Source organism: Sphaerodactylus townsendi, linkage group LG02, assembly GCF_021028975.2.
Source record: "Sphaerodactylus townsendi isolate TG3544 linkage group LG02, MPM_Stown_v2.3, whole genome shotgun sequence".
Taxonomy (NCBI): domain Eukaryota; kingdom Metazoa; phylum Chordata; class Lepidosauria; order Squamata; family Sphaerodactylidae; genus Sphaerodactylus; species Sphaerodactylus townsendi.
In genome coordinates, this window is record NC_059426.1 from 20,638,913 (window position 1) to 20,647,970 (window position 9,058).

Consider the following 9,058-nt stretch of genomic DNA (forward strand, 5'->3'; position numbering starts at 1 on the left):
TTACTCTTCCAAAAGTACAGTAATCCTCCCCCACCACCAAATGAAAAAGGCAAAGCAATTTTCCAGACCACAGACTGTTAAAGAAAGAGACCACCCTAGAGCTGATTCTCTCCCCCTCCCCTCCACACAACACTTTCTGCTGCTGGTGTTGCTGCAGCCGAAGGACAAAGGCTTGTTATTTCCCAGCTCTCATATTGATATTTCGACATATCAAGAGAATTACAGGTGAGAGTTGTGTGAATGAGCTTCTTTTCTATTACTTGAAGCAGTCAACAACATGGAAGGGGAGGATGAGGGGGAAGGCATGCAAAGTGGCGCGAAGGAGCGAGAAGGCTGGCTGTGGGTGGAGGGAAGATCTCCAGGGCAAACCTGTGTTCACCAGCAAATCTATCCTACTCTGGCGGCAAAGCCAATTAAAAGTCATGCTAAAAGGGATCTCGCTTACCATGCAGAGAATGGAAAGTGAAAGCAGGGCTTGAGGAAATATCCGTAGAAGAACTCTTGCTGTGACCGACATTTGCCCCCATCATGCAGCAAGCACATTGTGTGTAATTGGCAAGTACCACATTTTCACCTTCAACTGAAAAGTCACTATTAGCAAAAAGTTAATCCAATCAAGTTTCAAACGGCGTCTTTTAAAAAGCAGGTCACATGTAAAATCCAAATTTTCATTCAGATATTTATTTTTAATTTTTTTCTCTCTGCTGGAATAAACAAACATTTTCCAGGTTGCTTCACAATTTGATCTTTTCAAAAAGGAACGTGGATCAAAGAAAATTGCAGATGAAGCTGTTATCTTTTGCTCTTGATCATAAATCTAGTATAATTAAAATATTTCAATGAGCTCTGAAAACAAAAAATCAATTTATGTGGACCCATTTATGTTACTAGGGATAGCAATATAGGTCATTGTTTTATACAAGGAGTACAAGCCATTAGTAACACACCTGTGTGCTTAGGGACGTACAAGTGGGCAGCAGCAATATTCACAGGTAGAAGGAATGGCTCCCAGGGTCTGCTGCCACCACAACCAGGCCCAAAGTTATGGCTACCAAATTTATGGCTACCAATCTTGATCCTCTTTGATCAGAGGTTGCAAATGCCTTAACAGTCCAGGTGCTCGGGAGCAACAGCCGCAGAAGGCCATTGCTTTCACATCCTGCATGTGAGCTCCCAAAGGCACCTGGTGGGCCACTGCGAGTAGCAGAAGGCTGGACTAGATGGACTCTGGTCTGATCCAGCTGGCTTGTTCTTATGTTCTTAAAGTACCTCCCAATGGCCACTGGGATGATAAAATCGCAGTAAGTTATTTTTATTTCTGGAGCTATTTAAACTGCCCAAAATATTTTTGAGAGCCAACATGGTGAAGTAGTTAAGATGTCGGACTAAGATCTGGAAAATCCATGCTCAGATGCCCACTTACACCATGGAAGCTTCCTGGTTGACTTTGGGCTAGTCACACACTCTCAGTCCTGACCCTGGCTGGTATTTGGATGGGAGATCTCCAGGGAATACCAAGGTCATGATGCAGAGGCAGGCAATGATGAATGACTTCTGAGTGCCTTGAAAACCCTATGTGATCACACACACACACACACACACACACACACACAAATATTTTAGTATATATATACTAAGATTTTAGATTTCAGACTTGGGTGAATTCCCCAAGTTTGCAGGAAAATCTGTCTATCATTGGTCCAATCCACAGTACAGGCCACAAATCACTACTATATAGACTACAGAAGAATTTAATTTAGTAAAATTTATTGGATAATGATGTGGGCTCAGAGGAAGGACCTGAAGTGGTGAATGTCCATGCATCGTGGATGCTTGTGGAATTTTGCCATGCGGTGAATATGTTGCAGTGAATATGTTGCAGTGGTCACAGGATGCTTGCACGTTGATGCTGCAGAGGTGGTGGAGGTTCTAATATAATTGGGGCTCCTCACAAGGGTGCAGTCCACAGTGTCAACCATGTCAGGTGTAGTCTTACACCAGCGGAGACAGCATGCCGTTTCGGCAAGTGAGAGATGCAGGGGACAACTCTCCCCAAGCCCTTTTATTGACAGATTACAAGAGGAAAAACAAACAAGGCAGGCAGGGGTTTGCAGCACCTGGATACAAGACAATGAACAGAGCAAAGGGCGCAGGGGGATTTGGGCAGGGGATTTGGCAATTGCACGTACACATTGGAGCCAGGAGGTCTTGAAACCTCAGCGGTTTCTCCGAATCTACATTTTGGAAGGAGAGGTCAGTCGGGGGGGGGGGGTGGAATACCCTTTTCCGGGGGTGTGCCCACCATACTCAAGCGTCTCCCAGGCACTCATACCCTCCAACAGCCAGGGAAGCCACAGACAGCAGCGAATCCTGTCTTGTGAGCACCCCCTCTATCAGCCACCTCTGCAGTTTTAGAATCCCACCATCGCTTACATGGCGTCTCAGTCTCGCTGGAAATGGTCCAGGCAGGTGCTGTCTAACAGCTGAAGAATGCTGATCCTCTGTACAGGACTGGCAGGAGGTGAATGTGACAGATGGCCAAGTCAATAGGTTGTGGATGCAGAGCACATTACACCACAGGGGTGGCTGAAATTGCTGTGCAGGCTGTGCAAGCAAGGTCAATGGGGCCTTAGGCTACAGTTGCTGGGGTCACCTGAGTCCACTGGGGGAGGTGATCCATCGCTCCAGATTGTGAGATGGCAGCTCTGCTCCTGGCACAGTATCTGGTGTAGAATGGGAATCTGTTGGGACCTTTCGCTGTAATGAGTGGTGTTGGCCCCTTGCCCAGGCTGCCGGCACAGGGCCCCCCACATGGATGGGCCCATCCCCTTGATGGTGTTGATGATGTGGGGAGCCATCAAGGGAAGTGCCTGGAAGCGTTCTGTGAGTAGGTAGAGTCCACCTCACAGCTAGAACTCCTTATCTTAGTTATAATAATATAAGGGATTGAAGGTCCCGACAATGAACCCTCCACCAATGGAGGAGCAGAGCTCACAAAGTGCTCATTGGTGGGGGACATTTCATTCCCTCCCTGGAGCTGTGGGAACCACAGAAGCCCTCCTGCCTCCTGCTCCCCCACCCCCCGCCATGCCCAACAACCACCACAGCCTGTGAATGAGCTGATCCACAAGCTGCAGAAGTCCTCCCCCATCCCCCACCCCCAACAACCACCCTAGCCCACAGAAGCCCTTCTGCCTCCCCACCTCCCCCCCCCCCAGCAACCATCCCGGCCCCCAAATTAGGACTAATAAAAGGAAACATCTTTTCACGCAACGTGTGATTGGTGTTTGGAATATGCTGCCACAGGAGGTGGTGATGGCCACTAACCTGGATAGCTTTAAAAGGGGCTTGGACAGATTTATGGAGGAGAAGTCGATCTATGGCTACCAATCTTGATCCTCCTTGATCTGAGATTGCAAATGCCTTAGCAGACCAAGCACTCAGGAGCAGCAGCAGCAGCAGCAGCAGCAGCAGGCCATTGCTTTCACATCCTGCATGTGAGCTCCCAAAGGCACCTGGTGGGCCACTGCGAGTAGCAGAGAGCTGGACTAGATGGACTCTGGTCTGATCCAGCTGGCTTATTCTTATGTTTTTATGTTCTTACCACTGGCCTCTTGACTCTGTATATGTGGAGTACCCATACCCAAGGACTTATTGCATTATATTCTATCTTGTTCTCTTAATTTAGATCCTAGAACCAAATTTCTCACAAGGATACTGATGTACTTAAAACATTTCTCAGACTTAGAAAAATTGTCCTTTCTCCATTCTGACCTGACCGACCGTGCCACTTTTTGCTTTGGCAGCCAGGAAGACATGGACCAGAATTCCATCCAAAGAGAGAAACAAATCTACGGATTCGTTTCTTGTATCTAATTGATTATATTATTAAATATGTAGGCCTGCAATTATGTATACTTGATACTTTATACATCTTTTATGTGTTTTAGATTGTAACGGTCTACAGCAATAAAAAAACAATTTTACTACTATGCATATGGATAGTAGTAATTTTACTACTACTACTATGCATATAGATGTATGGAGTAATTAAAAATTTCAGCGCCTCCTGGAATCTCTCTTTATTAGTCCCCGCACTCCAGCCTCCAGCCTCCAGCATCTTGATGTAAAGTTGCCTATTGGTGAAAAAGTTTAAAAGTTGTTTAAAAGTTTGTTTAAAAGTTCCACAGCTGGAGCTACAGGGTGGACTTACTCCTTGCCTCCTGCTTTCAAGAGTTTTCATCCAGATTTCTGTTGTATGAACTCAGAAATTAACCCTTTCCTGACCGCCTTTGGGCATCACCAAAATGTATTGGACCTTCCCCATGAGAGAACAGTGCAAAGCATGAACAAAACTAGTATTTCTAGCACCAATTTTCTTTGTAATTCTGCTTGAATTAGCCTAGAAGGGGAATATAAGAGATGTGACTGGATCACTCTGAAGGCATGAAGAGGCATGATTAAAAATAGGAGCTTCTATAGCTGATGAAGACGAAGTTCGAAAATCACGTATCCCGGTCATCTTCTCTTCTTTGTGAGAACTCAGTAGCGAGGAAGATCGCACGATGCAAGGAAACTATTTCCATTGAACTATTTTCATTCAATTATCGTTGACACTTTCTGCGCTACCTTGCAGGACGTTTCTACTGTTTCTGGCATTTTCTGCGTTACATTTCAGGATGTCTTGATTGTTTTAATGTTATAGAGCACTTTAATAGATAGGATTATTGCACTTGTAGCTTGCACTTGTTTTTGGTTATGTCATGAGTTTATACATATCTATATATATAAAAAGCTAACAGTGTTTTTGTTGATGACAGTATACCTCAGTAACTGCTGGGCCAATTCCTCTGAAAATTCCCAGCCACTATAGTCAGCCAGGCGAGAGTGTTTTTAGATGTTCACATACCTGAAATTTCACACCTGGCCCAGGTAAGGGAGGGAGGGAGGGGTGGCATGCAAGGGAAGAGAGGGAGGGAAAGGGACAAAGGGGGAGGCATGCAAGGGAAGAGAAGTGAGAGAGGGGAGAGAATGAGGGGTGGCATGCAAGGGAGGGGAGGCAGGGGGCCCAGCATCTTGATATGACCCACCCACCCTAGCAGAGGGAAAGGGGAGGGAGGGAGGGGGAGGGGCATGCAAGTGCAGAGAAGTGAGGGAGGGAAGAGAGGGAGGGGCGACATGCAAGGGACGAGAGGGAGGGGCCAGGCACCCTAGATTCCCTGAATACTGCGGTTACAGTTAAAAAAACCAGGCATGCATTACTCAGGAGTAAGTTCGGTACAGCAACCGTGACATACTTTGAATGGCTGCATCATGCCCCTCAGAGGGTTTTTGTTGTGAGGGGGAAGGGCAAGGACATTTTAAGCCCCCTTGAGTCTCCTACAGGAGAGAAAGGGGGGATATAAATCCAAACTCTTCTCTTCTTCTTTCCTCAGAAGCGACACCCATTGCCACCAACCAAACTTACTCCCACGTCAAGGATCATGACCAGCCAGCCTAGATGTGTGGGAGGGGTGCCTTTCCATTTCCCCCCAAGGAATGCGGACACACACATCAATGACATTGCACAGTATCAGGCTGCATGTTTGCATGAGCACGTACTGCTGGCCTCTGCTGTTGATTTGCTGCTACTGTTCCTTTCCCATTTCACCACAATAAGCCACAGCAACGCGTGGCCGGGCCCCGCTAGTTCAGTATAAGATGTTAAACAGCAGCTGGTGCAGCACGTTTTGTTTTTTGTAAGATATTTTACAACTCATCAAAGGAGATTAGTGTGGTTTATCATAGATGCCTTTAATATACATAGTAATTTAACACCTGAAAAGCAGGTGTTAAGATTTATTATCTTTTCAGATCTTCAAGAGGCCAACGTGGAAAGATCAAGAGCACTGAAAGAATTATAGATTTATGAACCTGTTTCCCCAGAAGATTCTACAAATCCTTTCATGAGTGAAAAATGAGATTACTTCTGTTACTGTGTTATATTCGGGATTTGAACTATGATTTTCATTTTTTGAGTCAACATTTTCAGTGAAAACCACAGCTCTCAGGTCCTTTTCTTGACTTGTTCCCACCAATTCAGGTCCCATCAGTATTAATTTTTTTTAATGTCATAGCTGCCAGTTCTTTAGCTGGTTGTTGGTTTTTCATTACAATTCGAGTCTCACCCAGAGGCCTAGGAAAGTGTAATGTATTGGCTTAGTTAGTATTTGTGCGGATCCCAGCAGGGCTGCCTTTTGAATCTGACAGATGTTGATTTTGTCAATTTGAAGATATTTTCAGAATGGCACCTAGAGTACCAATCCCCACTGGAACAACCTCAGCTGGTTTGTGCCATAATAGCTGAATCTCAATTTTCAAATTGTGGTATTTAGTCACCTTCTCGTGTTCTTTTTCAACAACCCTGCTGTCACCAGGTATCACTATGTTGATGATGGTCACTTTCTTGTCCTCACTCACTGTGATATCCAGTGTACTATGTGCCAATACTTTATCCATTTGGATTTGAAAATCCCACAAGATCTTGACCTTCTCATTTTCCATGACTTTCTCTGGACAATGTTCCCACCAGTTTTCAGCTGTTCTAATGTTGTAGTTCTTGCATAAATTCCAGTGGATCATCTTGGCCACTGAGTTGTGCCTCTGTACTGAGATGGTACCAGATCATTTAGAGCTTTGTGTGTTAAGACAAGGACCTTGAATCTAATTCAGTGCTCCACCTGTAGCCAGTGCAGCTGACAGAGCATCCGAGGTGGGATCCAGCAGGTTCTCACAGGTTCCCGAGAGTAGGATACTAATTATTTGTGTGTGCCGAGAGGGGGTTACTAATTGGTGATTTTGCCAGGTGATTTTTGCCTTAGTCACGTCCCTCCTCTCAGCAATAGCGCGCAGAACTTGAAGCAGTCTAGCAGGAGGTGCACCGGCGTGCATGGCAGCCTGTGCCTGCATGCATTCGTTTCCTGCCCAAGGACTGGCGCAGCGGCTGCGTCCTTGCCACAGCCCCTCCCAGGAATGCCCCGCCCCCGGAATGCCCAGCCACACCCCCGTCGTGCCCCACCCAGCCCCATTGGCGCTACGCCACAGTTTGAATCCCACCACCATGGGAACCTGTTCCTAAAATTTTTGGATCCCACCACTGCAGAGCATAGTATGTATGTGCATCCCGTAAGAACCCTTGCTGCCGCATTCTGGACATGTTGGAGCTTCTGAAATAGACTGGGTAGTTCTGTGTAGAGCCAATTGCAGAAGCCTAATCATGAAATTAGGGTTTTTCCTCTTTTATATGCATCCGCTACATTTGTACATAAGCACAAACAGCACAAAACCACATCAAGGGCACTTTTTAATCTCACATGAAAATGGTATGAGATCTGCCCCAGCGCTATCCTGGGCGAAGGAACCACAGAGGGAAAGAAGTGACATTGATACCATGATTTATGAATATTCAGGAGTAGAGTCTGTCCATGCATGAAGCTACCTTATACTGAATGCCCTTGGTCCATCAATGCCACATTGTCTCAGACTGTTAGTGGTTCTTTGGGGTCTCAGGAGGTCTTCCACATCACTTAAGGACCAGTGCTTAACTGGAGATGCTGGGAGATGACCCTGAAACAATTTTGAACATGGAGCAGATATTCTACCGCTCAACCACAGTCTCTACCCAAAAGGGTCATGAGTCAGATTAGCTTCAGAAGAACCGTGAGTCAATGAGGTCTGGGAGACAGGGGAGGAGAGAGGCAAAAGCAACTTGTTAAAAATCTTTAGAACATTAATAAGGCTTAAATTCTTTCATAACAGTTCTAAATATGCCTGAAGCACCCTGGCTCCACCCCAGAGGTTTCTCCTATATCTTAGTTCTTGGGAAACCCAAGAATTATTTCTGTGTTGCACGCAAGTGATGAAATTGACTTTCCTGCTGACATTCTGACTTCTTAACAGTTTTCCTATTGTGGTTTCTACTGGCAGAATGGCTTGTTCACCACAGTCAGATGAGCTGATATTTTTTGTGAATGGCAGAAAGGTAAGGATCGACTGGTTTTATTATGTGGGCTGATGTACTCCTTTTTAATGGGGGGGGGGAACTGTTGGAAACTAACATTTTTGCAAGGAAGGCCGATGATGTACACTAGGGGTTGTCCTTTAAAGGAGATCTTGCCAATTCATTAGCGATTTTAGCATGTGATTTCTCACAAGCTGAGACCTCTTTGTGGTTGCATCACTGAAATCAACTTCGGACAAATAAAACCATCTAAATGTCCATTGCGTTTACACTGGCAAACATGTGCAACATTTTTTTTGAACATCTGAATGCCCAAAGGGGATTACAATAGATCAGAAGAGAGTAGTCAGTTGTGTCAAACTGATGTGGTTTGAGGGGGAAAAACACAGCTCCTGGAAAAAATAATTTTTAATCTGAGGTAGTAGTAGATCACATATCACATCACTCCCGTTTTTTAAAAAATATGTAATTAGGAAGTCTTGAAGAAGTCAGTGCCCTGCAATGACCTTAACTTGAAAAAATCATTAGTGGAAAAAATCCATATGAAATCTAATCAAATTATATACCAAAATTCTCCTTTTAATAAATGGGCTATGCATAAAATGGAAAATTGATTACCATCTTTTGAGTTTTAGATTACCACCTTTTGAGTTAGATTAGATCGCCACCTTTTAATTTTTCAAAACTCAAACCTTCCAATGTCATCAATTTTCCTCCCCGCCCCCCAAGATGGCTACCAGCTCCTTGCAATACAAAGAAGGTCCCAGAAGCGGCTGTGGATTAATTCAACACTGAGGGTCTATCTTTCTGTCCGACAAGGTTTAGATCGATTTGTAATATTTTGCATTTTTCTTAGAAATTATTATTAGTATATATATTAGGGGCCCTTTTGAACCTGTGGGAACCTTTGGGATTCTAACACTGGATGGTGGGCACTGGGCATAATCACAAAATGGCTGATATGGGAAGTGGAACCACACATAGACACACCCAGAAAAGTCCAAGTGCAGGAAGAAGAGGGGTGATTTAAACAATACACTGGGAAAGAAGAGTGAGAGC

General features: G+C 44.9%; 1 protein-coding gene across 1 annotated transcript in view; it reads right to left on the bottom strand.

The window, feature by feature from the left end:
• Positions 1-9,058, bottom strand: part of LOC125426207 (aldehyde oxidase 3-like) — a 343,943-nt gene that overhangs the window by 33,298 nt on the left and 301,587 nt on the right. The window lies entirely within an intron of this gene.